Genomic DNA, 22,613 nt, shown 5'->3' on the forward strand with positions numbered 1-22,613 from the left:
GGGGAACTACAGAGCAGGGGAGGAGGAACTACCGCAGTTCTTTCTCCTTCCCTCCTCTCCCCCCCCCCCCACCCCCCGCACATCCCCTCCCCTTCCCTCCTCCACCCCCATACAACCACAACATGAGACAAACGTGCTCCAAAATACAGCTGCAGAGCCTTCCCCCTCTTCCGGTTTTCCCTGCCACGGCAATAAGGGAAAAAAAATCATAATGATTAGGGAAGAATTAGCACTAATATGGGACTGATGTTTTGACTCTCTGTTATCTGCAGACTATTTAGAAAAGCCATTAGCATGGTGTCAGAGTTAAGCATAGCCAGTGCTCAGTGATTGCTCACAAGAGAGGCTCAGACGGAGGCACCTCTGCTCGTGGGTAGGTCTGGATGGTTCCATACACGAACGTGCGCAGGCTTGTGGAATGAAAAGGAAGGGATAACTGAGGTTATGAAAGAGTGTCGCATTTCAGATGCAATCCCCATCCTTCATTAAAATCCCTGCTAAGAGATACCTTTTACAGAAAGATGTTTTGTAACAAGTGAGAGGATTTCCTCCCCATTAAATATCACACTACAGACAGATCCACTCGCTCCAAATTAGGTAAGCTCTGAACAAATATTTTAATTAATCCATGATAAATAAGCCAAGTTTTTTCCCAGAACAGAATCACTGCTTTCCTCCTTGGCAGCAGTGGTCTGTTCTCTCTCTGCTGTATGTATGCACGTACATGCCTGAGTTTTTGGTGAGGATTTTTTTTTTTTTCTTCTTTTTTTTTTCTTCACTCTCTCTTTTTCTAAACCTGTCTCTCAAATGATCGGTTACAGCACATGTCCTTATCTGTGGATTTCCTTGCATTTGCCTGCTCTTATTTCAAGGGGAAGGAAAGGGGAATAATCAGATTAACACACTCAGACCCGTGGCAGGATGCTCTGAAACATAAAAAGAGGGAGAGAAGGAAGAATTCACACATAAAAATAGAAGCCCACGTAGATTGGCCATATATGGAGTACCGGGGACTTCAGAGGGATACCCTCTTCGGACCACCCCTTTGGCGGAGGCATGCTGCTGCAGGAGGCCCCCGTCCCCCCCTCCCCGGGCGGGTCAGCCCCCGGCCCCCAGCCTCGGCAGAGGGCCGGCGGGGCCGCTTGTCGGCGTGGCGAGGAGAGCGGAGCGGAGCGGGCGGCGGCGGCGGCGATGACTCAAGCCCGCCCGCCCGGCCCGCTCTGCCCCCCGCCCGCTCCCGCCTCCCCCCGTCCCCCTCCCCACCCCCCCGCCAGGGATGGCTATTAAAAGCTGCTGACGTAGGAGCGGACGGCCATCTTTGATGAGGGCACGGCTCTCGGTCCGTTGAAGAAGGAGACCCGAGGAGGTCAGCAGCGGCTGTCCTTGCCTCCCAGCTGCGGCTCCGAGCCACCGACTCCGCCGAGGCGGCCCGGCAGAGCGTTGCACAAGCCGAGGTAAGGGCGGGAGACCACCGGGCCATCAACTGCGCAAGGGGAGGGGGCCGTAGTAACGAAAATGAAGCGATAAAAGGATTTGTTTAAAGAGGGACCCGCTCGGCGTTTTGTCTCCTGTATCTGGGTTGCTACAGGGATGGAGGAAGTCGAGGAAAGGGGTGTAATGCTGCCGCCAGCTTTATCGCCGGCTGGAACCATGGCAGGGAGCCGAGCTCTGTGTTTCCTCTGTACCGGGCTCGCTCGAAGGCGACAGGAAGCCGGAGGAGAAGGGCGAGCAGCGCATTTCTAACCCGGAGCGGGAGCAGGGTGCTGCGGGTTCTCTGCTCGGCTGGGTCGCGCAGGGCTGCAGCCGCCCAGGGCACTGCAGCGCCCTTCCCGCGCAGCACCGCGCAGGGCTGCGGCGGCGCTTCGGCACCGCGGACGGAGGCCGGGGGGAGGTCGGCAGAGAGTACTGCGGCTCTGCAGGAACGGGAGGCGGTTCAGCACCGCGGACAGCGTCTGTTTCAGCACCGCGGAGAGCGCCACGGCGCGCCGGGCGCGGAGCCCTGGTGCAGGCGGAGGCGGGCGCGCTGCAGCCCTGCGGCTCCGCACCACCCCCGGCCGCCAGCCTCGGGCAGCCCCTGCCCTGCCGCACGGGAAACCTACTGACAGCTGCGCTGCTCGCTCCTTCCGGGACGGGACCTCAGGCTGAAACAGTTGGGGTTTTGCGGGGTTCCTCAGCAAGTCGGAGTGCAAAGGGCTCGAAATTAAAATAAATAAATAAATAAAAACAGTAAGCTTCAGTTCTTGAAATTAAGCGGCATTTAGCATGTCAGCCTGTCTCCCACCCGGCCAGCTGGTGGAAGGGCATTGATGCAAGGGAAACTGGAGTTATGTAACACCTGGTCTGTGGGGTCCCTCCAGACCAGCGGCAGCCCCCAGGGCATTCCTGCACCCACAGAGGGTCGGTCCCGTGCGCTCTGCAGCCTTGAGCCAGGGCAGCTCAGCTCCTCATGCAATGCAGCCAAACCCATCTTGCACTCTTGGCCCCGGCTTCCCTGTCCCTGCTGATCCTTTTTCCCTGATCTTCCAGTTCCCTGGCACCCCGTTTTCCTTCTCCCCTTGGTACAGCTCACTGCTGGCAAAGTTGGTAACTTTGCTGTTTTCTTCAGGGCAAATAAACATGAGGGGAAGAGGGGAGTGGGTTGGGCGTCCAGACATTGCACTGCGTAGCTGCGTCAAATGAGGGCCGTGGGACCTGCCAGATTTACGTGCTTGGCTTGAGTAATTGCTGCTGGTTTCATTCCCAGCTGGAAAGGGGGAGGGGGGATGGGGGTGGGGATGGAGAGGCTGGTCTGTGGTGAAGCCTGGGGATGGTAGAACAATCCTCCAAGCCGTACCTGGCTACTGCCAGCCCTGGCTGCCGCATCCACAAGCACATGCCTGCCCCACTCCTCCCTGTTCCATCCTAGCTCTGAGTTCCATAGACCATGACAAGACGAGGCTGGTCTGGAAGCAGCCACCTCTATGGGCTAGAGGGGAGGGAATGGGGCCATCTGGCAGATGAGAGCTCCAGGGGATACAGCTGCAGAATTGGCCCCCATATCCCTGTGTGTCGCTGAATCATGGCCAAAGATACCTGTCTAGGAAAAAGGGGCAGTGGTTTTCTGTTGCTTCTGCATAGTGCGTAAGGGGTTGGCAAGGAGGTCACTGCTGAAGAGTTTGATTCCTAGGACAAGTGCCAAAGAAACAGCAGAAGTGACCAAAGCAAAGGTATAAGCAGGCCTGATTTGCTAAAGCAAGAGGTTGAGGCTCCCACTGAAGTCAGGAGGACTGGAAATAACTGAGCATGTTACGAAACAAAATGCAGCTAAACAGCAACCCCAAATAAACTCAGTTTAACTATATTTCTACAGCTAGCTAGGAAATCAAAGTGAGATATCCAAAGCACTAAGGACTGGATTCAGTGTCCACTGAACTCATGAGGGCAGAAAAATCAAGTACCCTTAAAGTACATCTAGTGAAACAGCTCCTGTTTGCAGATTTACTGCATTGGAGGTGGAAGCCGATTTTCAGGTCAACAGAATGCTTTTCATTCATCTCCATACAGGTTAGGCATAGCAACAAATAGTGAAATTAAATTACTAAGCCAAATAAAGTGTAGTCTATACCTAATGCTTGCCCTGCTGTAACTGAACAAGGTAACTAATCAACATGCTCTCCTGTCAGTATTAACAACTTCAGCAATTTTTAGGCTTTTGTGTCACAGTGCTATAGCCTCTGTATATGTTGCAACATTTGAGGTAAAATGGAAAGTATACGACAGAATGGAGAACTCAATCTCTTAACAGTTCCTCCTCTCAGGAATGTAAAAAGCCTAGGAAGAAAGGAAATGAATTTACCTTGGTTTGTTACGCAACCGTACTTTTTTTTTTTTTTTCTTCTGATATTTTTTCCTGAATTTCTCATAACTATAATATAATCACAACACTTTCATTTGAGCATATTAAAACACATACACATTTATTTCAGACTTCAAGGGTTTAAGTCACTTAAAACCACAACAGATGTAAACTCACTTTATGGCCTTTGCTGGAATGAGTACATTTTTCTGTATCTGAAGTTTCCTCCACTGCTAGAAATGCAGTCACCTTTGAGCTGGGTGAGTGCCAGGTAGTCTGTAACAGTATAATTGTTGAAGCTTTTTAGAGCATCTAATAGAGAGAAGAATAATGCGTTTGAGAACTGCAGCAGGATGCAAGTCTCAGGCAGATCACAATTACCTCTAGGAGGCTGGGCTTTGGAGCAGGCACCAGGGCTCATATATCTACTCCTGGGAGAGCTGGATATAGTTTGTCAGGAACATCAGCTGTCAAAGAATAGCTTATTTCTTTTAGCTCATCATTTTTGAGTCTTTACTGATATCTGTGCCTTAGCTTAGATAAACTCTGGCTTCCTTCCTTACTGACCTTGCAGATTCAGCTTCTGCATCATATTACAACAAGCACTTCTCCAAAACATGCAAGTTATATTCCTGCTTCTTGCCTATCACCCTTTTGTTATTTCCTCCACGCACACTCCCACCAGCAAAATCTGCCTCTCATCAAACAATAATTTTTAATAAGCTGTCCTGCATCTCACTGCATTTTCCAGGACTTTTCTTACCACCAAGAACAAGCATTTATCAACTTGATAGGCTTCAAGTTGTTCCTTCCTACTTTATGACGACCCTGTGGCTGATGTTCCAAGACTCAAAAATGTTTTGAATGCTAGTGGATTTGAATGGCCTAGAGGAAGTACTTGGCTCATTTGCCCTGTTACTTGAGAATGAAATTTATCTTTGCCTGCACATCTTTCATTGTTTGTGCTTCTATTTCCACCTCTCTTGCCTCACTGTCACGCCTACCTACAGTCCTCTTCTGCTTACTTTTAAAGAGCACTGTGATGAAAGAAACACAGACTTCCACAAAGCATTAAGATGCTGTCAGGATGGGAGATGAGCATGGACTTTTAATTTTGATTATTTTAAGGCTTCTAATCCAGAATCAGTTGAAATCAAGGAAAATAGTTCCAGCAGTGAGTTAGACTTTGGATGAGCCTCTGAGTAAGCTCACAAGTCAGGCTGCATGCCAATACAGATGCGTACAGGGTATGGAAAGCATTCCACTCCCAACAATGGGCATATATTGGTTAGACCTGCGGTCCATGAAGAAAGTTTGCACATCATATTGTGAGACTTATAACAAAAGACAACATTTAGCAGCTTTGTTTTTTCAAAGGGAAGCAAGATATATCCCCTCTGCAGACATGTCCCCTCTGAAAGAGAATTCAATCATTGCATTATACCCTTTTCCTTTACTTTATTTTGTGTGTATGCGTTGTTTTTGTAGTAGCTACTTTTTCTAAAGAGAGATAAGCTTTGTCATTTTATTCACTGGAGGAAGCTGAATTCCAATACAAGCATAGGGAGAAGAAAGAAATATTATGTAATTCATTATGGCTGTTCCTGGCCATCGAAAGCTGAAAGCTAATGCTGGCCAATTCAGCTATTTAAAATGATTTTTACTTTTTTAATTTTTCTTTTCTTTTTTGGAAAACCTAATAATGCTCCATTTCTGTTTTTAAATGAGAGTTAACTTACTATCAGGCCACACTGTCAATTGGTGTGCATTAGCATAACTGAGTGCTGTGTTACACTACAGGCTGATGATGCTGAGCTGGGGCTCACCATTCATATTTTATAACTGGAATCAGTATACTTGCTGAAGGAACAGTCTTTTCATGAAACAGACATAACTCAAAATACCTTTTCTCCAAGCTCTGTACCAGTCTGGCTTATTGTTGCAGATTCTCACATCTTCAAGGTTCAAGTAGTTTCCTGCCTCATAAATAGTGATGGTAAGCAGTGATGAAACAGTGGAGCAGGCATACTGCACGTTCTGGCTGTTTTTCAGGTTGGGTTCTACTGCACTCTGCTGGTATGTAACTTCAGCAGAACTCCGTGATGGCGTAAAACCCAAAAACGTAGCCCAGTTTTTCCCAGGTGCACATCTGTGTGCTGCAAATGCCAGAATTGTGAAAATGAATGTGTTGCAAAATGAAACCTACACTTTCTGTTGAATTAATGCAGTTCGATCTCACAGGCTGCATTTCCTAGTAGAAGTAATTTTTTTTTTTTTGCCCAAGCAGGAAGTAGTGGGAAGTCTGCTTGCATTCCAATACATACACAAGACAATCAGGCATCTTTTCCCAAGCCTTTTAAGGCAATATTTTAACTGTTTGACTATTCAGCTATATTACTGTTAGAAGCATAGAAGAGCAAAGGCATAGAGGCCTTGCTGTACCTATTTCTAAAACAGAAAGAGGAGAACTGTTTTTATATATTTTTATATATTATAGTTTTTCTTGTGCTTTTAAAGCAACAGAGTTGTTGTACCAGTTTACTGGCAGAGTTCACAAGGAAAATGATAGTTATCACAGCCTGTGTCAGTGCTAATCACTAAAATGTATATGCCAGGCCATGGTTAGAGAAGGATGCTTCATGAATGCAATTTTTTAGAATTATTGCAAGATTTGCTATGTCTTACTCAAAAGCTATCAATTAACAGGGAGGTGCACATACAAAGGCACTACGGAATGACTGTTAGGGCAAACTTGTAATTCTACACTGCTCACGTCCATCTCCCACATTTTCTCAGCTGTGTATTCTCGCTAAAATATCCAGGCTGCAAATCTCCAAACATTTTCACAGTCACTTGCCTGTCAGAAAGATAGAAGACTAGCATGGAGGGGGTTGAAAACTAAAGGCTCTGGTCACAGCACAGCTATGGCGTTTGTCATGAGTTATTTATGTTATAATTACTCTCCTCCCCAAGGAGACAAACTCTGTTTCTGGGTCGCAATACAGTTTTACCAGACAATATAATTTTATTTTTCATACAAACCAGCTATTTGAAAGATGTGCCAACTGTTCATTTTGGTTTTTCCCCTCTCCTGGAAATGATAGCTCACAATGGAACTGCACACACGCCAGTTTATTGATCTGCCCCACGGAGGTAAACGTACTTTCTCCAGCTACTCTAAAAATGTCGTGAAACAAAAGTACGATTCTTTAGAAGAGCTAATCTGTCAAAACAGTGTTACCATTCACTGATTATTTTTTTAAACAGAAGTCTTCCATGCATATTTAAGCATCTTTTAAAAGAAAAGGAACAAAAATTAGCTTTGCCACACTTGAGATGCAAATTAAAGCTCTCTTTTTTCCTCTCCATGTTAGTATTTTGGGTTCACTCTGGTTCTCATTCACATTCTTAGACAGCTCATCATTTACCTTAAAGGGATTCAGACAAGCTGTCATTTCTGTAGGCATGAGGGACTTGCTATTTAATTTGGCCCAGTGCTGTTCCTGGTTAGCATGCTTCCGTTCTGCATACACACACATGGACAGAGCTCAGGTCTGCTGTGCTCAACAGTGCTCACTCCATAGGTGACCAACATCATTACGAGAGAAACTTCTGTTCTCCATTTATTGGGCACTGCCATCTCTTAGGAGTAATTTGTTGTTGCAGAAAGCAGTAAGAGAGCTATCACAATTTACATGGACTAAAGATGCTCAGTGATGGTCATTTTAGCTTCAGATATTATTGTTTAGATATTAAAGCAGAGGGGTCTGCGCCCAGAATATCTGGATTCAGGTGCAAGCATAACACACTAAATAAATACAATCTTTGTCGAGTGCCTCAATTCATCTACAAAAGAAAGACTTGAGATTAAAGCAACTTCTAGTACGCATTCCACAGCTTTAGTTGCGAGACAGGTATCTCCTATCTTTAGAAGGATATTTTTATGTCTGTTAGGGCATAGCAGTCTCCAGTGCCTGAGATTGGTGACCTAAAAGTTCATACATGCAACATTGTCCCAGTGTAGATGAATACTGTTTGCTCAGCCTTCAAGGAGGTGTTACACATGGTCTCTGGCCTCCACATCTGTGGGAAGCTTGGCAGAAAGGTGTCATATAGACTGAGAGCATTCAATTTACATTCATGACAGCAAGAAGGGAAAGGAACCTTAGACCAGAAAGCAAATGTAACGTTCACACATTTGGTTATACCCTCATGGACAGCCACAGCACGGTGCCATGAGTTTGCCAGAGCTGCGTTAAGCTGCAGAGAGGAGAGCAGTGCTACAGCACCAGTGCCAAACTGACAGTGTGACAACTGAATATACAACCCAGAGATGTTCTGTGAATACTTGATTGTTTCAGCCAAACATTTGCTTTTCCAGAGAGTATTCACCTAAGTGACACTCAAATATGTGAAAAGCCCTCAAGAAACAAACCGAGGTAGGCAAACCCAATTAAATCAGAATTCACCACCAATTTCTAACAGCCTTTCTCCCCAGAGAAGAATTTGTTTTATTTGCTCGGTTGTATGGAAATGTCAGTTGGTTGCCTAAACTTTTGAAGGATTGCCTACAGGTTTTTGCCATTAAAAACATACCCTTAAGATAGGGCACCCATTTTTGCATTTCTTGTTAAAAGACATCTTTTCTCATACTAACAAGAGTACTAGAGATAGAAAGGCCAATCAGTGGCAGCAAATGGTTTAAGATGGCTGTTGATGAATTCATGAAGAGGATTATATGACATACTTGTTGGTGGTCACAAGACACTAAACCAGATAAAGCAGCAAGTCCCCTCAAGTCTAATTTTCATAAGAGGTTTTCCTTATTAAGAAAAAAAAAAAAGAGAGAACGGAAAAAAAGCTTGGATGGCTCACTGCTGTGGTGTAGGCTTGTCAGTTCAGTTCATTTTAGAGTTGAGCACATCAAGAAAGAGACAGTGGAAAAAACCCTCGAGGTACCAGAAATGCACTGACTATAATTTAAAATGCTTCAGCCCACTTTTTTTTTTAAACATAACAAATAGAAGGGCCATCTGCATACCTCCAATTTTCAATATTAGCAAGGTATTTTTAAATCATTGCATTGTCTAGTTCCTTTTTTCTTAATTAACTGTTCTAAATTGTACAAAATGCTCTTGGAGCAACTTGTAGACTCTGAAGATTATTTTCTGAGCCTGCTAAACAATAACTGGTGTGCATTTCCAAGAAGTTGACAAATAAGAATGCAAGGGAGCTGCAGGCATCATAAGACCATGGTTAGCTACGGTAGTACCCCAATTCCCAGATTAGCACCCAGGGCGCTTAATGTCACAGTGTTAAGCAGGCTGATAGATGGTAGCATGTGACAGAAGAGCCTAGCAGCACCTTTTGTCCTCTGGAAGCCTCAGTAAATCTGCTTTTTGTTTGTTGTGGGTCTAGGAGTCTCTTCCCCATCCTACCTCACCTCTCCCTTAGCTTTCTGCTCTCTTTGTCTCTCCTGAAAGCCGTGAGAAAAACCATACACCCAGGAGAGGGAGATGCAAGGAAAGAGTTTACGACCTGGATATGGTGTACATGGTCAAAGCACAGCAGAGACTTGAATAAAAATCTAGTTTCCTTCAGACATAGTAATTTGCGCACAGCCTACCCTGGTTTTACAGCTTTATCACAAGCAGAGTCAGGGAAGCCAGAGGGAGATTCGGTGATGGAAACAAATTTTTGTCACTCAACCTTATCTTCATTTTTCTAGACCATCTTGACCATATCTAGCACTATCAGCAAGTAGTGTGGCACCTAACAGCCCCATTCTGGACAGAGGTGTCAGGGCTGCTACAAACAGAGGGGACTTTGTTCAGCACGGGCCATTCATAACACAAAGGGACAAGCAGGGAGAGTGTGCAGGTTGGAGATGAAGAGCTGACTGACTGCCTCCTGACAGCAGGCAGCAACATCAGTCCTTCTTTGCCAGATTCATCAACTAGGAGGTCAGAACAGGTTACCTATCAGTGAGCTGAACCCCCTACAAAAAGAGAACATCCTACAGGCTAAAGGGCTTTCCCAGATTAACTGCTTCTCCAGTAACACAAAATTATCCAGTCCTGGTATCAAAAATTGCCAGTGGTAGAGAAAGTCACCATATATGGTTTTTACTTGAACAGTGAAATCCAGTAAGTTTTTCATTGTGGATGCAACTACTTGCTTGAAAATTAAATTGCTATTAAGTTGCTATTTAGATTGATAAGAAGCTCTGCCACTGCCCTACTTTTATTTTCTCATGGTTACTCCTATTTCTTTATGGAATAATATTTGTCTTCCTCAGTACCACTCGTATTCTTGAGAGCTCCATTCTTTCTGAGTAAGGATTTCATTACAATATTTCTGTTTCTTCTTTACACCCAGAAAGCCTTTTCTGGCACTTAAGAGATTATGAGCAAAGCTTTTAAAAGGTTCCCCAGCCTGGCAGGTGAAGTGATAAAACACTGAGCCAATGGCCAGGACAAATTCTTTGATGCTGGGAGATTAAACCTTCAAGTACTGACTGTGGGACTCCAGAGCTGTTTACAGATTTCAGTTTCTTCAGCTACTGTCTATGGTCTAGCCTGTTTTTGTGGTGGCATCTCCAAAAGGTGTGCTGTGTGTGCATACAGCTGATCTCCAGACATTCATGCCTGCAACCAGAATCAATTTCTCAAAACTATCTACTTACCACAAGAAGTCAGAAAGCCTTCAAGATTTAATCAAGTTTTCCACTATCATCAACTTTGTGTTTCAGAGACAAAAGCCGAGCAAAACATTAGTGGCTGCTAGCTATTCACTGCAGTATACGAGACAAGCACTTGTTCTGCAGCACTTGCATTAAAAAAAAAAAAAAAAGGCAAACTACTGTATGGAATATCACAACGTATAGACAAGACTTCTGTTTTTATTAGAAAGCCTAGAAAAGACACCCTTTTCAAGTGCGTTAGAAACAGAAAGCTATTCTAGAAGAGTCATGAAGTTATCGGTGCAAATTAATAGAGCCAGATGGGGGGTTAAATTACTGCCTCACAGCTCAAGTCATGAGACAGAATGAAAGTGGTAGACTATAAAAAGGGCATCACCAGAAGAGATGAGATCCCAGTGTGAGGTGGGATTTGTGAATGCCACATTCATGGTTGTAAGCAGCTGCTCAGATGAATGGGTTTACGAGACAGAAAGCAAAATAAGTCCCAGTCATTCTGAAGATTGTGTCTTGTGGTTTACTGCTTTGCTCAAGACGAGCAGCCCAGCAGCACAAGCTACAATTAAATGTTATGGAGCTTTGTCTCCTGTGCTGGCTCACAGTCACCAGGACAGAGGAATTGAATAAACGTGCAGCAGGGCTGGTACCTACTGAGGCTGCTGCTAGATCAACAGGGATCTTTATCAGAAAAATTCCTCTGAAAATTCATCACAAAAATACCAGCTTTAAGGTCTTTGTTACAGAAAAATGACAGTTCTTACATTAAGAAAACAACTCTTTATTAGTTGCATTTCTCATAACATTTCAGTTTCATTTCACTTGGGTAGGAAGAACATTTCTTCATATTGCATCCCCACTTTCAGCAGGTGAAGTGAAAGAACAAAGAGTGAAAGAATGGTTTTACTATGAATAGGGCAAGACAACAGTGAAGAAGGATTACAGGAAGGTGTTCCAATACAGAGTCCTCAACACAGAAAGGACATTCCAAAAAACAAGTAAGAGCATTTTTGCAGTGATTTAGATGAGCGCTTCAAATAGGAGTGTCCTGATGCATAAAGACCTGCAGGAATGTGCCAGAAACGCCAGCGCAGAACATTAGCAACTGGAGGGCTGAGCATCTGCCATGGACACTTCCCATTTCAGCTCAGCACTTATTCCCAGCGGCTTAGCTGGGGTAAATCAGTACAGCAAGACTGAACCACATGGAAATCCTGACTTAAGAACACACTTTAAGTGAAAAAGGAAGATCTTTCTGACAGTAATTAAGCAATTTTTAAATCTCTGGACACAGTAACAAAGGGGCCCACTCAAAAAGACAGCATCTTAAGTGCAAATGTATTAATAATGCATAGCTGCATCATGCAGAAGACATTCTGCAGAGCTGCTCCTCCTTTCCAAGACAAGAGTAGCATGAACTGAAGCACATAGTAAAGGGTGGAGGTTCAGAAAGCATTGAACGCAATGTGCCCTAAGGAAACAGGGGCTGTGCTTGTTGTCTTCTGCATGCCACATATATACATGTATACCTATATACAATCCTGCCTAAATCTCCGGGTTTATAATAATTTAATTCATTGACTGAGAAGCCAGGCAGAAAGCTACATACACACAAACATGTGGTGAATTATACAAGGCAGGAAAGCAGCCTATTCTCATCTAGTTGAGCTCACTAGGAATTTTGCTATGATTCACTGTGTGCCTAAAGGAGAACTTTGCCAGGTCCTCTCTCCAAAATGGCAGAGCAGAACTGACTCACCTCTACTGAGTCAGTTCTCTCAGTCCAAAGCAGGAGCAAAGCTGAGAAAAATATCCCATCAATACCTCAGTAGTCACAAAGCTGAGATTCTTTTAAGGCACAACACATTTGTAGAAGCAAGAGAACAGTTTGCAGCAAATCATTTACACAGTGAAACCTTTCTGACTTCTGGGATTGCTCATCACAAATTGTATTTTTCTTTACTTTCCCCTCAACTGACTTGCAGAATAATTTCTGAGAAAATCTCTTCTAGTTCTTCAGACTTCTCACTGCATGCACATGAACCCTTTCCCCTCCCCCAGCCTTGGTCTGTGTTTCTTCAATTCCATGCACAGAGTACACAGGTTTTCTGCTCCCTTACTGAGTGTACAATGGCTACAGATACAGTTGGAGTGAAAACTTGCATTCAGATCCAGAATTTGCTCTCTGTGAATATTCTTAATGAAATATTTTTATTTCATTTTTTTGTAATGGTGCTTTGGCAAGCATTACTTCCAGTAATTTCATCCACAGGATTTTTGATAGGAATCCCAAAAGCGGTATGTGAAACAATGTTATTATAAGGCAGCAGGAGGATGCTATTAAAAATGCAGGACTGCAGTTGTAGGTATGTTGATCACATTTTCTCAGATGAGTTGTGATGCTCATCTGTGCAGAAATAGCAACCGTTACCAGAAGCAGTCATGAGAGATGCAGCCCCCAAAGAACCACACTGAGCAAAGAATATCCAGGACAGTGATACAGCTTGTATGGAGTGCAGCTTCCCTCATAGAATCTTTAACATTGCTAAAAGACCTCCTAAAGAAAGATGGCAGGCAATTCAGGTCTGCCGTGAGTAAAAAAGCAAGAAATGGCAATTGCAGGAAGGCTAATGTAGTATGATACAGTTATATGACAAATTTGAAGTTCCTGGAGATGCTGATACAAGACCATTTAATCTGAATTTTAGAAAATTCACACTTTCTCTGCTGCTGTATGTCATAATATGAGGAAGAAGTATGAAACTGGAGTTGAACCAGTGACATTTAAAAAGCTTTTGTTGCCTGATTGGCAATCTCATTTTCACAAACTCCTGCCCCATAGTCACAGGTGGGACACAGCACACAGAAGCACGAGATTAAAGTCTACCTCTCAAGCCAGGGGTGAACTGCATTGACCTGAGATAGAGATCCACTATTTAAAATTTCTTAAAAGAATTGCCAGGACCTATCTCCTTTCAAAGGAAGAGAAGATGCAGGCATGTGGGACTCTGATGGTCAGTAGCTATCCAGCATTCTTTGAGCAAATTAAACACACTGCAGGACTGCCAAATACAGATAGACCAAAGGGAAATGTCCAGATGTAACTGCAGATGTCATAGGAAATTAAGCCATTCACTTGTGTTTGTGATTCAAGAAGTTCTACTTCTAGGTCAGATGACAGTTCAGTTGGCCATGACTGCAAATATCTCTGACTGCTCTTGAAGTTTTCTGCCTAGAACTCACAAAAAAGACAAGCATCATTTTTCTGGAAAGCAAACTGTAAAACTCTGTGAAGAATTAACTTTGTAAAGGTTAACAACAAGATAATGAAGTAAGCCATTAAAGGATGAGGTTCTCTAATAATGAAGAAAAGATGAATTGAAGAAAATATTTGCAACATTTCTTGTCTGCAAAAAGGAACACTGGAAGTTTTGCATACGTTAAAAAAATCAAGCATTTCTTCTGCTAGATACAGTCATCATTGTTTGTGATTAATTAGATTTTTGAGTAAATTATCAGTGAGATTTACTCATCTGTACTGTTGCATTATATCTTGGTAGAGGTGTTGTATGTAAGTCACTGACAGATAAGCAAATACAATGCAGAAAAATCGTTTGCTTAATAAATCAGACCAGCAAAGAATATAGAAATATTCTTTAATCAGTGCTATTGAAATTAATTTGTTCCAGAATTCATTTACCTCACTCTGTATGTGTCTCCATTACTATTTAAACTACTTGATATTTCTGAAATGGGAATGTATTAATTATATATCAAAATTTGAACACTCAGAATGTGAAATGTTGGGGAAAAACATTCAGGATTTTTAACAATTTTCTACCTATTTCAATACCAAAGAGAACAATACTTCCCTCCAGAGGCAATATTATCTTCTGCATTTATTTTAATAGCTAGTTAGCAACCATGTTTGCAGAAAGTCTTATAAAGTAGTGAATTCCCTGGGCACTAAACATGCACATTTGCTTTTCCAGTGGATAGAAAGGGAACCATTTCTGTTCAAGTTTCAAGAAGGTTAAGAATAATTTTTTAGAAAAAAATACTTGCGCTTTATTTCATTTCTGCAAAAATACGTAAGAAACGAAGAATATGGTTATGTAAGAAATTGGGTAGGAAATTAAGTTTATGTGAGAAACTAAGGATTTTAATCTTCATGGTAAGCTTTTTGATCATTATTTCATCAGTTTATAAAATCATTACACTGCATACTTCTGCATAAATTGATGTTTTTTTTCCATATTTTTGCTTACTTGTGTCTGTCTATGTGTCTGGCATGAATCTAGTTTAACTCCTGCCAAAAAGTCTATACTGATGAATGACATTTGTACTGCTGTTTAGTCCAAACCCCCTGAAGTATTTAGACAGATTATAGACTGCAAAGCCAAGAAATATTGATAAACAATTAGATCTGGAAAGAGAAGATGACAAAGTTTTGTTGCTTGCACATGGAAGATGTTTAAGAAGTTTTTCTAGTTTCATAATTCTGGTGACGGAAATGTAGTCGAAGTAGGAAAGGTTTACATCTCATTTTTGGGTGATATCAAGCAGATGAAAACTGATAGGAATTCCTATGGCTAAGCCATTTCCAGAGACAATGTATTAGATGTTCAGGATAAGACAGAAGCTGCGCTTGGTAGCCTCTAATACACTCATACACATCTCCTGTCTCTTCTAGAAATAGAATTAAGCATAAAGATGTAAGGCCTTGGACATTTTATAGGCTGAAACAGTGAATGCTGTGTCACATTTCAAAAGGGAACATAATTTCTTAAAAACAACAACAGCAACAACAAAAAACAGCTGGAGAAAACTTACTTTAATTCTGAGGGTCCTACTGAATTATTTGTCTAATTTGTATCATTAAATACATTCGTAACTGACCTCTCATGGTGCCTCCTGGGAACCTGTTCAGATCATAGGCTCACAGAGGAGAGAAGCAGCCACCATAGAGGCTGCGAAACGATGCACTACAGGTTTGAAGCAATGTGTTACTCAGGGAATACTTCCAAGGTGTTTGCAGACAGATGATTTTGGGAATGTCTGAAAGGCTCATATTTCATGATCTTCTGTCCAGTTTTTGAACAGACTGTAGTAAAAGATTCCTTCCTTATTTCAGGAGTGGATGTCTATTGAGGGTCAAAGGGCAGGTTTCTTTATTTCTTTCTTCAGTCTCTACAAGAAACAGTTCATGCCAAGAATTTCCACAGATTTGACCATAGACTTTTAACTGTTCAACACTGTTCCTCAGTGGTTATGGTCCTTATGTCTGGAATAGTTAAGGCAATAAATTCTAGTCATCAGACCTATACTCCAAGGTAATGGGGAGAGGAGAGAACATATTTAATGACTCTTTGCTTTTCCTTAAAGTGGATAGAAGTGACACAATGCTGCTTTGGGATTTGGCTCTGGATTTGATAAGTTCTTGAGCAGGGACCCCTGAGGGTCTATCAATAATTCCCTATGCTGGTTCAGGGGGCAGACTATCTTGACAGGTCATCTCCACATCTTACCATTAATACAGTTTCTAACCAAGGTCAACTGCTTATCAGCAGTGGAATGAAGGAGCCTTCTCAACAGTTCAAATGCAGCACATACATTACCTAGTCATGTTTCCTTGGCTCAATGACATTAATTTGCTCCTGACCTAGTGCTCCCTGCTCCGCAGTTCCATATGTTTATTAATTCTAGGAATAAGCCTTCATGTGAATTTTGTTGTTACATCTGCATACAATAAAGTGAAGATACACAGTTTCTACCCAGGTTGCCATACCTGTGCTAAAAAACAGTGTTTGCTATGCTTGTGGTATCTGTGAGCCTGTATTAGTGCTTAAGGCCTGTCGAAATGTCCTGGAAATACAATAGCTTGTTTAAGCTTTGGGGGAGTATTTTAATTCTTGTTCCTGTCTTGTTAAGTCAGAGAAGGTTTGAAGCAGGAGAGCTTGCCAAAAACTAGGATTCCAAGTGCATCATGAGAAATTTCTCGAACCTACCTAAAATAACCAGGAAAATATTCCCTAGTGGTCTATTTTTTTCCATCGCAGATAATGTTATGCATTCCTCAGAAGAAGAGCTAGGATGGAGACAGGTGGCTGGACTGGGAAGATTCATACTGTGATGCAGCACAGAAATGCCTCATTTCAATAGCAGAGTGCCCTCTTTTACCAAAGGGGGAAACTACTTGATACTGTTGAACAAGAAAATCTCTGCTTTCAAAGAATGTTTATTAAATATGAATAAATATTGACAGTTTTCATTACGAATAAATATCTGTAGTTAGACAAGGTAGTCAATATGAGCTCTCAAGATACTAGTGATAAAATATGCTACCACTGGGTTTACAAGAAATATTCTGCTGCTTCAGCAGAAGTAAGATTACCTCCTCTGACTTAAGATCTGCAGGAGTTTCTTTTTCAGCTTAGTTTGACGGAGAAGGATCTTAATACATAAGTCATCCCAAAAGTTATGCTGCCTATTTAATTTTGATGTTAACTACTACAAAGATCACAAAGATACAAAGATCACAATAACACTATTTGATAGAAGAAATTCTCAGCTACAAAGCACTATTTTTCAACATAGTCACCACCATTAGCTAGGCATTTTCACCAGCAATGAACAAGAGCCTGCATGCTGCATTCATAAAAATCTGCACCAGATGTCACCACTGCTGAAATGCACCACCCATCACCTCACTGTGCTCACACCTACTGTTTGGTCTCCATAAACATTAAACAAATATAGAAGAATGTCAGTGGGTGCCATTTTTTATGCATGGAGGAATTCAGTTCCACACTTTGCTTCATGCATGCTTCCATGTCAGATGCCATTGTGTCAGACTGCCTCTCCACCGCTATCTGCCACACAGCAACAAAATGTAATGGTGGGAAGGTTCAATTTCTACTTCCATACCAACATTTGCCTCTGATATCATGAACTAACAGAATAAAATAAGAGGCATTACTTTTGGATCAGCCCCTGTATTTTTTCATTAAAATGGGAATGTCCTCTCCAGCCTCTTAAGCCAAGTCCTCAGAAGAGATCTGCTGATTTCAAAAGCTTCCCTCAATGATCCCAGAGATGGTTCAGTACTCTCAGCCCAAGGCACTTCTCTGCTTTCCAGATGAGAAGTGGACTACAGAGTGCCTCCTCACAAGCTGTCTTTGCTTTCTTAAATACAGAACTCATCTAAAATTAATTATCCACATTTGCCAGCATCAGCCACAGCTACGGCTGTTTCCATATGTCAGGACAAAAAGTCAGGGCCTCTATCTTTGGGGTGCCTAAAACTCTGAGACTGAAGCTAAGTCCGCTTCACAGACTGCTGCCAGATGTCTGTGGGGCATCAATGACGGTTTGTGTTCATCTAGGACCTGTCTGAAGTTGCTGACAGTGATTATCCTCAATGTCTAATGAAACCTAAGAATGTAATTAGTCTTTTGTGTGATTCTGCTCTCCTACGTTATTTAACCCAGATTTTAGGCAGCTTCATGACAAAGAATGGAAGGTGTAGGGAAAAGAGAAGAATATAAACAATTTGTCAGTGTGTCATCGTGTCTCTCTGCATCTGGGGTTTGAACAGAGGCAGGGCACAGCACTAACAGCTGCTTGTTGCCCAAGCAGATGCATACTGAAGAACATGGACCCTCTCCCTTCCCACTTGTCCCTGTGCCCTGTGCCCTGGAGACAGGCACCAGGGGCTGTCAGTTCCTGCAGGGCTCCAGCACTGGATCCTGCAGCAGTCTGCACAGACTGCGGCAGCTCAGAGCAAATCTCCAAGGCAGAGGGCTTCACTGCATCAAATATTAAGATGGATACTGTGGTATGCCCTCCCTGCTTTACTTCTGCCTATGTTTAACGCAAAGTAAAGCTCCTTCTCAGACTCTCCACTGCAATCACAGAATCTTAGAATCATAGAAGGTTTGGGTTGGAAAGATCCTCAAGGATCATCATCTTCCCACCTACCTGCCACAGGCAGAGTTGCCAGCCTCTAGATCACGTACTAAATCAGACTGCACAGGGCCCCATCCAACCTGACCTTGAACACCTCCAAGGACAGAACATCCAAAGCCTCTCTGGGAAACCTGTTCCAGCACCTCAGCACTCTCTCCGTAAAAACTTCCCCCTGATATCTAACTTAATCTCCTCTCCTTTAGTTTAAAACCACCCCCCTTGACCTATCACCATTGACACTTGTAAAAAACTGATTTTCATCGTGTTCATAAACTCCCTTTAAATACTGGAAAACTGCAATGAGATCTCCCTGCTGTCTCCTCTTCCTCAGGCTGAACAAGCCTAGTTAAGCCTGTCTTCATAGGAGAGGTTCTTCAGCCCTTTGATCATCTTCATGGCCCTCTGGATTCTCTCCAAAAGCTCCCAATCTTTCCTGTATAGGGGGGCCCAGATTTGGACACAGATGGGGCCTCACGAGGGCCGAGTAAAGGGGGACAATCACCTCCCCTGCCCTGTTGGCTACTCTTCTTCTGATGAAACCCAGGATACCATTGGCCTTCCAGGCTGCAAGTGTACACTGCTGGCCCACATTAAGGTTTTTTATCATCCAGGACCCCCAAGTCCTTCTAGCATGCCTACTCTCAAAGAATTCTCCCAGTTTGTATACATACCTGGGGTAACCTCAAGCCAAATGCAAAACGTTGCACTTTACTTTGTTTAACCATTAGGTTCACAAGGGCCCACCTTGTGAGTTTATCAAGGTCCCTCCGGATGGCAGCCCTTCCTTCTGCTGTATCAACTGCAGCTGAGTTTAGCTTGGTGTTATCAGCAAACTTGCTGAAGGTGCACTCAATCCCATCACCTACGACACTGATAAAGATGCTGAAGAGTAGCGGTGCCAAGACTGCTGGTGGATACTTACGGTTACTGTTCTCCACCTGGACATGCAGCCACTGACCATAACACTCTAGCTGTGACGTTCCAAACAATTGCCTATCCACCAAATAGTCCACCCTTCAAATCCATGTATGTCCAATTTAGAGATAAGGACATAGTGCAGGACCATGTCAAAGTCCTTGCAGAAATCCATGTAGCTGACATCAGTTGACACTCTTGGTAGCTGCACTTGCGGAGAGGATTTGTGCGTCTGGAGGCACTTGGAGGTCCAGGAGGGGGAATGGCGTTCAGCTGCTGGTGGGATTGTCTGGAAGCAGTGGAGCCCAGCAGGCAGCTTGGAAACTAGCTATGATTGCAAGTGCAAGTTTTGTCAAGCCAGACTGCAATGGCTTCCAGCAGAACTCCTGGGCCTTTCAGGGTGAACCTTTGCATGGTCTGTGTTCATCTCTCAGTCTGGTACAGCAGTTTGCAGCAAAGGAGGGTCAAGAAATCCAGCAAACATGCCATGATTAATCAATATGTGAGCCTGAATGAAGAAGTAGGTGCAGTAGAGAGTGTGAAGGTTGATGAAGGTTTTGCAGTACATCCCTCTGAGGAGGAGGGTGCTCCTTGTTCTTGGGCAGTCATCCAGGTCCAAAGTTGTAATAAACTCCCCAAATAGATTATTTTTCTTTAAAAATAGAGCATACCCCTCCCACAGCTCCTTAAATAAATCTCTTGCCCCTGTTCCTTTGTGCTCAAGGTCACCTGGAAGTGCAGCTCTTTCACTAGCTGTAGGCAGTTCATCACATGAGGAGGAGGACAGAGAGCCTGAGGGCTGTGACCACAGCCATGTTGGCTGTTCTTGCCAATTGCACAGCTTATCTGGGCTAAGCCTGGGGCATGTCAAACATGGCTTGGCCATCAGTCAGTGGGCTCCATGCTTACAGAATCTGAAACTCAAAGTTGTTTTAAGGAATTCATTGTTTTAAGTGACATAAATAGTCTTTTTCTTTTGTCCCCCTCAACAATGGATTTTTTTTTTTCTCACTTGCTTGAACAAAGGACTTTCAGTTTACCAGATGGGTCCAGGCTCAGTGTCCTTGAGATGTGTTTGTTAGATGTATTCTCAAAGCATAAGAGCTGTGGTCTTCAATATACCCGTGGGGTAAATGTGCAGGCAGCAGCTGCACTATGCCATCTCTTACACTGCATGAATTTTCTGCCGTATACGCCATTGGTGTTTCATAAAGGAAGGAATTATCTCCCTCTTTGTATTCACTTATTAGGTGTCTGCCCTATGAAAGAATTGAGCAAAGTTGCTTTCAAAAAACTGAATTCTGTACCTAACATGAAATTGTTCCCACATTGTTACTAGGTCCAGGACTCACTGATTCTTCATCCAGGAATACTTTACATTACATTAAATAAAACACACGAGAAAACTACGATTGTTTTAGATTTAAATTGGATTGTGTTCAAGTGAAGTTCATGCCCCATCCTGCTGCCTTAACTCACAGGAGTGGTATCTATAAATACACAGTAATGAGGTCAGTATTCCTAATTGGAACTTATTTTACCAAAGAATGATTTCATTAGCAAGCATTGTTCTTGTCTTCAAAATATTTCTCTCTCTCAGAATCCTCAAACATGTATTTGCAGAAGGATTTTTGACTAATACTGAAAGACCAGAGCATTTCTATCAAAATCCAAAAAACAGTTCTTTTTGAGTGGGTCTCAAATGAGAGACACACACTGTACCCTCTTCAGCTCCATCAAAACACAAGCACACCGTCTACTTGTGATGCCTTGCAATGAATGATGGCCACTTAAAAGTCCAAATGCACCTGGTGGAGTGGAGTTTCCTTGTATTACAGCATCTGATCTCACAGACTTCACAGTGTACGGGTTCCTAACTTCTCACTTGGAAATGTAGACAGAAGTCATCTACTGCTGCTGTTTATGCCTTTTGAGAGGATGCCTGCTGCCATTTCCTTTGTGTCACTGACTGTGCTGGGTGCTGGGCCAGATGTGCTCAGTGTTAGGAATTGTATACTCCCAGCTCAGTCTTATCTTAGTCTTTGCCCTGTGGTCCTTGTCATGCTGCAGCTTTGTAAGCAATGGCGCCTCTTGCTCCCAGGCTGCTGGGGACTGAATCTGAGTGAGTCATCTCTGCAATGCTTGGGAGGAAGCACTGCTGATAGTCGTCTGTCCTTGGGAAGAGCTCTGTTCTCATTTAGAGTGCTGGAAAAACAGGCTGTCTCAATCCGACATTTGTCTGGATTTCTTGTTGGTGCAGGTGTGCTTAAATAAATATGAATCTTAAGAAGGTAGGGTCTGGAAGGCAAATCCCATGTTTCTAATGTAAAACAAGTTATATTCTCATATTTAGAAAAATCAGATCAGCTATTGTAATTTATTGGTTGCAAGGAGTATTTTATTCCCTCATTTTGGTATGGCTATTTAAAAACCTCAGGACAAAATTCACCTCACATAGCTCCCAGTGGGGGCAGAAAAAGGTTTAGGGATTTAAATGAAAAAGAACTGGAGTTTTCATTGACAGGATACGAAACAAAATCCCTGCTGCACCCTCAGCGGTGCAGCACACACCCTGCTTCCCAGCTTGAAATCTAGAGCTGTAGGATTTTGACAGTGAGACTGTGGGAATATCCAAGCATAATCCAAGGAGAATTCTCTATTTGCTGAATTCTACAACTTGCTTATGACTAGACTGTGATTGCTTTCAAAGGCCAACTACTATTTTTTTTCCGAGTTTATTTTTGCAGTTGCTTTGCTGTTGCTACACAGGAACAGGTTGCCCAGAGAGGTTGCCGATGCTCCCTCTCTGGAGGTATTCAAGGCCAGGTTGGATGGGGCTGTAAGCAACCTGGTCCAGTGGAAGCTGTCTCTGCCTACAGCAGGGGAGCTGGAACTAGATGATCTTAATGGTATGTTCCTACCCAAATCATTCTATGATTCTATAATTTTCTTGACTTTATGTGAACTGTTCTTCACCATGCTCGCTGCTGTAGTTCATCATCTGTCAGCTGAGTGAGTGGGTTAGTTTTGTTTCAGCAAATGCTATAGCTAATAGCTATGCTGTGCGTACACCTTCCCATGGTATCCTCACCTTATGTAGCTCCAGGTGTGTTTTCATGCCTTAAATGAATGTAAGGCTGTCTGGTTTCTTTTTTCTTTTCTTTTCTTTTCTTTTCTTTTCTTTTCTTTTCTTTTCTA

General features: G+C 43.0%; 1 protein-coding gene across 1 annotated transcript in view; it reads left to right on the forward strand.

Annotated features, from left to right (window-relative positions):
* The first annotated feature begins 1,400 nt into the window (after positions 1-1,400).
* The window catches only part of SNAP25 (synaptosome associated protein 25), a 65,013-nt gene continuing 43,800 nt past the window's right edge, over positions 1,401-22,613 (forward strand). The window contains exon 1 of the mRNA XM_042817880.1: positions 1,401-1,454. The gene's annotated coding sequence lies outside the window, so the exon portion shown is untranslated. The remainder of the gene's footprint in view (positions 1,455-22,613) is intronic.

The sequence above is a fragment of the Centrocercus urophasianus genome, unplaced genomic scaffold (assembly GCF_019232065.1).
Source record: "Centrocercus urophasianus isolate 14NV4802_14NV808 unplaced genomic scaffold, USGS_Curo_1.0 seq_10, whole genome shotgun sequence".
NCBI lineage: Eukaryota > Metazoa > Chordata > Aves > Galliformes > Phasianidae > Centrocercus > Centrocercus urophasianus.